Here is a 9,117-nt window from a genome sequence, read left to right as displayed (position 1 = left end):
TTTCCCTGATTTGGCTCCCTTTATTCAGGCTGCAAAACTAGTCATAAAAAAATCTGAGGAACGAAACCTAACAAAATCGCAGTTTCATCGACTAAAGAAAATCATAACAAAGGCAAAGAGTGAGTACTCACAGTGTCAGACAAAATTTACTAATGAGTGATGAAGATGCTTAATCTTGCAACACTCAATATAAATGGTGGTGGGGCCAGTCACGTCCGCCAGATCCAAGTGAATAGTTTATTCAAAAGGAAACAAGTCGATGTAATATTACTGCAAGAAACTCATATTATTGAGAAGGTTGAACATGACTGGAGCAGCATGTTCAAAGGTAAATGTTTCTTCAGTAATATGTCATCTGTATCTGCTGGAGTGGGGTTTTTGCTAAAACCAGGACTTGTACCTGAATCTTGCCTCTTTCAGGAGGTGATTCGGGGACGTTTTGCCTCCCTAGAATTGGTGAACAATAGCCTGAAGCTTATTATTTTTAATGTATATGCACCAAGCGAGAGTACTGACCGTAAAGCCTTCTTTACTGAAGTGATAAACCATTTAAATTTGTTTGACCCAAATCAGTGCATATGCATGGGGGGAGATTTCAATTGTATGCTAGAGCCCAAAATAGACAGAAATTCACCGGAACCACATCCCAAGTCCCATGGTGACCTCTCCCAGTTCCTTTCAGGTGGGGCTTTTTTGGATGTATGGCGATTGATGCACCCAAATGACCGGCAGTTTACATGGTGTCGATGCTCCAATGGCCAAGTATCCTTAGCGAGGCTTGACCGCTGGTACATCACCCCACGATTAAGGAATATTGTAACCTCCTCAACTATTACCCCTTCCATCTTCTCTGACCACCACATGGTCACGATGGGCCTATCTTTCCCACAATTCAAACGGAGGAGCGCCTATTGGAAATTCAATACAAGCCTTTTGGATGATACCCTGTTTAAGGAAGCCTTTCGCATCCTATGGATAGCAATAGTTGGAAAAAAGCCCCTCTTTGCTTCCACTAACCTTTGGTGGGATAATATGAAAACTCATATACGACTGTTTTGTCAACAGTTTAATTCCCACATCATTCATGAAAATCAAATCACATTGGCACGGTTGGAAACCGAAATTCTAAAACTGCAAAACAAAATGGCAGAGCAGGAAAATGAGACAAATTATAAATTGCTCCTTGAAAAAAGGACCCAACTCTGGGAACTATTACAGGAGAAGGCTGCAGGACTACTAGTTAGACTGAGAGTAAAAAGCATTAAAGTATCAGATAGTCCTAGCAAAGCCTTCTTTCACTTAGAAGCTGAAACGAAGCCTCCCCAGCTTATTTTATCAGTTAAGGACCCAAGTGGGAATGGAATTACAAGTTCTGATGGGGTAAAAATCACTATTAGAAAGTATTATTCTGAACTATTTGCTAAAAAAGATATATATGAGGATAAAATAAAATGTTTTACCTCCCATCTCCCAACCCTAACTGAGACTCAACGCCTGGAGCTGGATGTGCCTTTAAGCCTTGATGAATTACAGCGTGCCCTGGTTGGAATGGAATCTGGAAAGGCTCCGGGAATTGATGGCCTGCCAGCTGAGTTTTATATGGAATTTTGGGACATTTTGGGCCCAGAACTATTGATTGTAATCCAAGAATCCTTGCGAAAAGGTGTAATGCCACTAAGCCTAAGGAGAGCAGTGGTGAGTCTTCTCCCAAAGTCAGGAGACCTCCGGCGGATGGAGAATTGGAGACCGGTTTCAATAATGTGTACTGACTATAAATTGTTTCGAAAGCAATGGCAAATCGTTTAAAAAAAGTCATTGGTGATCTGGTTTTACCTGATCAGACATTCTGCATCCCCAGTCGTTCGATTTACGACAACATTTTTTTCGTGCGGGATTTAATGTATGCTCGCCATGACCAAAATGATTTCGGAATATGTTTTCTCGACTTTGAAAAAGCCTTTGACAGCAATGACCATGTTTTCTTGTGCCATGTTCTTGAAGCATGTGGGTTTGGGGTAATTTTCAGGGCCTTTATAGCTCTATTGTACACTGACATCTCCAGTGTAATTAAGGTGAACAATGAACTGGTTCCCCACATAAAGGTTCAGAGGGGGGTACGGCAGGGTTGCCCAGTCTCAGGTTTGCTTTTTGCGTTAGCAATGGAGCCATTTCTTTGCACACTGAGAAAGAATATCTCTGGCCTGACCTGTTTTCCTGGAAGCCCACCAATGACTATATCGGCCTATGCAGATGATGTTTGCGTCATCATAAAAAACCACCAAGACATTGTTGCTCTTGTAAAGTCCTTAAGAACCTTTTTCATGGCTTCATCTCTGAAGGTTAATTGGACGAAAAGAAAAGCTCTTTGGGTGCCATACCTTAATAGCTGCCTACCTGTCTCAACACATCTGCCTGCTCTTCCAGAAAACTTGGAGTGGAAAACAGATGGTGTTGATTACCTTGGTGTGTCCCTGGGCTCGACACAATTTGAGAAAAGGAATTGGGAAGGTGTGACTGGAGAAATAGACAGGAGGCTGAACCTGTGGAAAAGAGCCCTACCGCACCTCTCATTTAAGGGCCGAGTCTTAGTGGCAAACAACTTGGTTGCTACAACGTTGTGGCATTGCTTTATTTGCCTGCAACCACCAGAAGCGCTGCTGGACAGGATACAGGCCAAACTTGTGGACTTTTTTGGGGGAGGCCATCATTGGCTGCGGCCAAGTGTAATATGCCTTACCTCATCTGAAGGTGGTCAGAGCCTTGTTCACGTGAGATCCCGTCTCATGGCTTTTCGCCTGTGCTCCATTCAACGCCCCCTATTTGGTGAAAACCTGCCAAACCATGCCTTGGCTTGCCATATTTTACAGCAGGCGGGTAGACTCGGCTATGGTCTCGAAGTATTCCTGACTTAACTCAAGTACGTGAATACATCAACGCTCCCCATATTTTACCAGAGCCTTTTCAGTGCCTGGGAAAGACTTTCCGTGAGCCGTAAAGCGGACACTTACTCCCCAGGGATGTTCGAGGTTGAACCCCTGTTCTTCAAACCTCTCTTCCCTGATGTTCCCAAGAGTCATCATTTGTGCCAACGCTTTATTGAGGCAGGCATAAACAAAGTATGGCACCTTCGGCCAAACTCCGGTTTTGGGTGGAGGAATTTGGAGGAAATTTCGACCTTGACGGCGATTCGGTCCAAGAGGACAATTGGAACGATTTTAAGGAAAGTTGTTCAAAAACGTCATCAGCTACAGAAACTTTGGACTCGGAATACTTGTGGACACCCCAACGAGTCCCCGTTTCCGAAACTGATTTTTGACTGCTTTCCCAAGGAACTTCCACCTGTTAGCACAGGGACAAGTGTATTGCATGCTGAGAGCAGCAAGAGCCTGTATAGGTGGTGGTTATCTCAAGTTCTTGGTATTCCTCCGCTAAATGGAGTAGCACGATGGAAGAGGCTACTCCCTGCCGGGCCCCCCAATGAACCTGTATGGGAATCAATGTATAGTAAGCTGATCAACAAAAGAACAGGTGATCTTCAGTGGCGCCTTGCCCACTGGATCATCCCATGTAATACATATGTATGGAATTTTGCCCCAATATCTGCATGTTGCCCCTTTTGTTCTGTAAATGAGGATGTTTTTCATTTTTTTATTGGTTGTGAAAGACTTTTTCCTTTATTTGAATGGTTAGACTTTGTGTCGTTCAAAATGAATTTCAGATTTACTTTTCGATCCTTTATTTTTGGGCTCAAAAAGAGACGGCAACACAACAAGGAATATGAACTGTTGTGCTTTTTTGTAGCTACAGCAAAGCTTGCTACTTACCTGTCCAGAAAGGAGAAGCGGCATGGTAAGCCCATTCATCAATGCAAGGTCATGACGTTTTTCAATGCACTGTGTGCTGCAAGGCTAAAACATGAGTTTGAGTTTTCCAAGAGCATGGGCGAAATTGATGGATTTGTGGAAAAATGGTGTTTGAAAAGTGTCTGTGAAGTCCGCCAAAACGAGTTGGTATTATTTTTCTCTTGATTGTTCATAATTTCTACAATTCATAGTATTGCTGCAGAAGATTGCACTTGTTTTCGGTAAAAGTTGATCTGATCAACGCATATATCTGTATTGTTTCCTCGCTTCATCGTTTTCTCTTGTTTTTGGCTTTGTTGATTTTATACACTGTACATCCATGCACTTTATAATTTTTGGAATAAAAGGACGTCAAAAGTCAAAGTCTCTCTCTCTCTCTCTCTCTCTCTCTCTCTCTCTCCCTCTCCCTCTCCCTCTCCCTCTCCCTCTCCCTCTCCCTCTCTCCCTCCCTCTCCCCCTGCTGGTCGTTGGTGAGGCGTGTAATGGTGTGGCAATCATGGCTGCTGTGTGTGAGAAGCTGTGAGTACTGTGTTGTGTTGTTGCCTTTCCCACCCCCCCCCCCCCATTTTCACTCCCTCTGTGTCCTTGTACGTGCTTGTGAAGTTTTCCCCATGTTTTCCTTCTTTGTTTGAGACAAGAGAGAGAAAGAGAGCGTGCATGGTGAGTTTGGTGCGAGTCCTAAAGAACCTTGTGTTCTTCGGGCCTGTGCTCTGCTTGCCGTGTTCTTCATCATTGTCGTTTATCGGCTCCCTTATTCTATTTCTTTTCATTTTACCTTCGCCTGCAGGTTTTGCTCGCGACAGGTTCTCTTTATTTTTTATTTCGAAACCGTTTCTTTAGTTTCATTTATTTTTAGCTATGGCGAACGTTCGTTTGCACAATAGCAGGTATGAGTCATTGACTCGCAAACACGGGCTTATTGCTTGCCCGCCTGACGGAGTGAGCGTCGAGGACGTGGTAACCAGTATTGGTAACATTGTCGGCCTGGATAATGTCCTCGCTGCCTCCAGGATGAACCACAGAATCGTGGTTTTTGTATCAAAGGAACACCTCGTTAATGAGGTGGTGGAACACGGTTTGTCCTTATCCCAGGGTTTTTATATAAGTGTTAGTCTGATGGACACACCGGCGGTCCGAATCATTTTGTCGAACTTACCGCCGTTTATAAAAAGCGAGCACATTGTCTCTTCGCTTAATCGTTTCGGCACCGTTGTGTCCCGGATATCCATGATCCCCCTGCGACTTCGAGCAGACGCCTCGCTCCGACACATCATGACCTTTCGGCGTCATTGTTATATTATCCTCAAAGACAACGCTCAGACGCTTAATGCGACCATGACGCTGTCGCTCAATGGTCGTAACTATCAAATATATGTGTCGACCGAAACGACGACCTGTTTCATTTGCGGGCAACACGGACATGTTAAAGGTGCCTGCACGAAGGTAACTGTCCCCGTGAGAACAACCGAGCAGGCAGAACCTGGTAATGCTGTGGACGATCAGCCGTCCACATCGGCGGCAGCAGCGAGAGATACCTGTACGAAGGTAACTGTCCCCGTGGGCACGCCTAAACAGGCGGCACCTGGTAATGATGTGGACAATCAGCCGTCGACATCGACAGCAGCAGTGAGGGATTCCTCCGTGAATGATGAAGGTTTCACTGTTGTTACTGCTCGGAAGAAGCACAAACGGCCGAACGTTAATGACGAAGCAGCAACGAGGGATTCAAAAAAGATTGTGTTGACTGGAAGCGACAATGGACCCCTCACTGAGGTGGCTCCTTGTGTTACCGGCATAGCCTTACACAATAGATTTGCATCTCTAACTCCTGATGATGATAAAGAATTAATGAATCGGAGTGAAAGAGCTGCTTGTGATGACAATAATGGACCTACAGAGCCCATTTTAGCCTCCGCCTCTGCAGGGCGTGAGGAACCTGAGGAGGTCGTGCCTCAGAATGGCCTGGGCTGTGCGGACATGGAATGCACAGTTTCTGTCTGTGCGGGGCGTGAGGCACCTGAAGAGGTCGTGCCTCAGAATGCCCCGGGCTGTGCTGACATAGAATGTACAGTCTCTGTCTGTGCGGGGCGTGAGGCACCTGAGGAGGTCGTGCCTCAGAATGTCCAGGGCTGTGCGGAATGTACAGTTTCTGTCCGTGTGGGGCGTGAGGCACCTGAGGAGGTCGTGCCTCAGAATGTCCCGGGCTGTGCAGACATGGAATGCGCAGTTTCTGTATCAGCCGGGCATGGCGCACCTGAGGAGGTTGTGCCTCAGGATGTCCCAGGCTGTGCCCTCAAGACATATACAAGTTCTGTCATTGAAACGCCTCATATAATTCCGGAGCGTGGCATGACCATAGCGGGTCATGAAGAGGTGAATCTCGCAACACCTGTTGCATCATTGTCTGATTTGCAGACGTGTCCAAAACCTGCAGACATTCAGGGGATGGCACACACAGCATCTGCTGCACCGGCGCCTGCTTTATCGTTAGAGGGTGAGACTCACGCTGATCAATTGGACTATGACTCCGATGGAGCCTCATCCCTCATGTCTGGCATCAGCATCGAGGCTTGGAACGAATTGTTGTTGTCTCATGGGCCGGAGGGTGACCCGGGCATCACACCTGCAGAAATTCTAAAATTCCTGAAAGACACTTTTCGGAAGAGGCGAGTAAAGGTGAAAGATTTCTTTCCAGACCTAAAAATCTTCATAACATCCGCGAAATATCTCGTCCTGAAGTCCAGCCAGTTTGGAGTTGGGGAACGAGAAGTATACCGCCTCAAGAAGTACATCGTCAAAGTGAAGGAAGAGCTACAAGTAGACCAACCTTCTGCTATATAACCCCTTCCCCTTCTTCTTCACATGACCTTTTCTGTAGCTACCTTGAATATCAATGGGGGGCGGTCCCCATTGCGCAAGACCCAGGTGAAATTACTCACTGAGGAAAAGCATATTGATGTCATGCTTTTGCAGGAGACGAGATGCAGTCCTTCGTGCGAAAGCCAATGGCGAAGGTTGATGAACGGCCAATGGTTTTTCAGTAGCTTGGCTTGCCCTAGAGCCGGGGTAGCTATATTCTTCTCATCTTCTTTTTTCCTCCAAATTGACATTGTTTTTGAAGACATAATTAAGGGGTATCTAATTTCTGTGTCTTTCACCTTCAATGGTTACAGGCACACACTTTTTAATGTCTACTCACCCAGTGACAACACTGACAGGGTCACCTTTTTCACACAGTTAGAAACATCACTCACTCATGTAGATTTTAATAATCTTGTTTGCTTGAGTGGGGATTTTAATTGTACTCTAGACTCTGCCATGGACCGGAACGGTAAAGAACCTCATCTAGCTAGTACCATCCCACTGGCAAGGGTTTTATTTAAATTCTCTTTCGTTGATGCGTGGAGACTTCACAACCCCCTCATACGCCAGTATACATGGTGTCGCTGTCTTGACGGTCGGCTTCCCTTCGCTCGGCTAGATCGTGTTTACATAAATAGTAACTTTCTTAACATGATGGGCAATGTGCAAATTTTACCAATCGGTTTCTCCGATCATCACATGGTCACCTTTTCTCTTCTCTCTCCGATACGGAACTATGGAGCTGCACATTGGATTTTTTAATGTGGACCTTTTAGAGGATCAAGCTTTCCTTAAAGCCTTCCGGGCTTTCTGGGGTACACTGCTTTTGCGGAAACCTTCTTTTCTTCCCTCAATCAATGGTGGGATAATGCTAAGGCGCAAATTAAAACATTTTGTCAGCAGTATAGATTATTTTGTACAAAAGATGAGTCTCTCTTTAAAAGTGTGATTGAAAACGAAATTTTAGCTTTGCAAAGCCATCTGTCACCTTCCAACACAATGGAAACGAATCTTTCATTGGCCAAAAAGAAAGCTATTCTCAACAGGCTATGTGTAAAACAAGCTAGAGGTGCCATGGTTCGTCTCCGTGTGGAGAATTTGCGTCATCTGGACGTGCCTTCTAGTTTCTTCTTTCGACTTGAACACACTTCAAAGGGTAGCGAGCAGCTCACCTTGTTACGGACTGTGCAGGGCAATATGATAAAGGATCACAAGGGCATTAGAACCCTGGTTAAAGATTACTTCTCTGATCTGTATTGTAGGAAAGACATTGATGACGAAATGGTGCATTCTTTAACCGCGTCCTTGCCCACCTTGTCAGCTACTGCACGTCAAGAGCTGGACAGAAAGATAACTATTGAGGAACTGTTTGTTGCACTACAAGCCTTGCCGAATGGAAAACCCTCTGGCTTGGATGGACTCCCCGTAGAGTTCTACAAAGCTTTCTGGGACCTCTTTGGGACGGAACTGTTGGAAATATTTTCTGACAGTTTACGACTCAACCAACTGCCACTCAGCTGCCATAGAGCGGTGCTTGCCCTAATACCCAAGAAGGGAGATCTGCATCGGGTGGAAAATTGGCATCCGATATCCTTGCTATGCGTGGATTATAAAATCTTTTCCAAGGCTCTCACCAACCGGCTCAGAGTCGTGATTGGGGAGATCATACACCCAGATCAATCTTACTGTGTCCCTAAAAGGTCAATTCACGACAGTATCTTTATTGTACGTGACATGATTGATATCTGCTCTCTCGAACAAAGAAATGTTGGTCTGGTGTTCCTCGATCAAGAAAAGGCCTTCGATGCCATCGACCACTTTTATCTTTTCTCTGTTTTACGGGGGTTTGGTTTTGGTGAATTTTTTATCTCTCACATACAGCTACTGTATAATAACATTTTTAGTTTAGCAAAAGTTAACAACATTTTATGTCAGCCTTTCCCGGCTAGTAGAGGCATTCGTCAAGGTTGCCCTCTTTCCGGCCTCCTGTACTCCCTCGCGATTGAGCCTTTGCTCGTTCGTTTGCACGCACGTCTTCCCGGTTTCGTTCCTCAACCAACTGCGAACCCGTTCAAGGTGATTGCTTATGCAGACGATCTTTGTGCAATCGTTCACTCAGATGAGGACGTCTTGGCCTTGGTCCAATGCGTCCATGAATTCAGTTTGGCAAGTTCGGCAAAAGTGAATTGGAAAAAGAGCAGAGCTCTCTACCTTGGTCCGCAAAATGGCGCCACTCCTCCGACTCTGCCGGAGCAACTCGAATGGGCATGGGATGGCGTTCTTTACCTTGGTGTCTTTCTTGGTACCGAAAACTTCATTTTGAGAAACTGGCAATCTCTCATAATTAAAACTGAGAGGCGGCTGCTAAAATGGAGGGCTTACTCTGCCAACT

The sequence above is a fragment of the Myxine glutinosa genome, chromosome 1, assembly GCF_964187855.1.
Source record: "Myxine glutinosa chromosome 1, kmMyxGlut1.1, whole genome shotgun sequence".
NCBI classification, from domain to species: Eukaryota; Metazoa; Chordata; class Myxini; order Myxiniformes; family Myxinidae; genus Myxine; species Myxine glutinosa.
The sequence above is the reverse complement of the archived record's forward strand: the minus strand, read 5'-3'. Positions refer to the sequence as shown.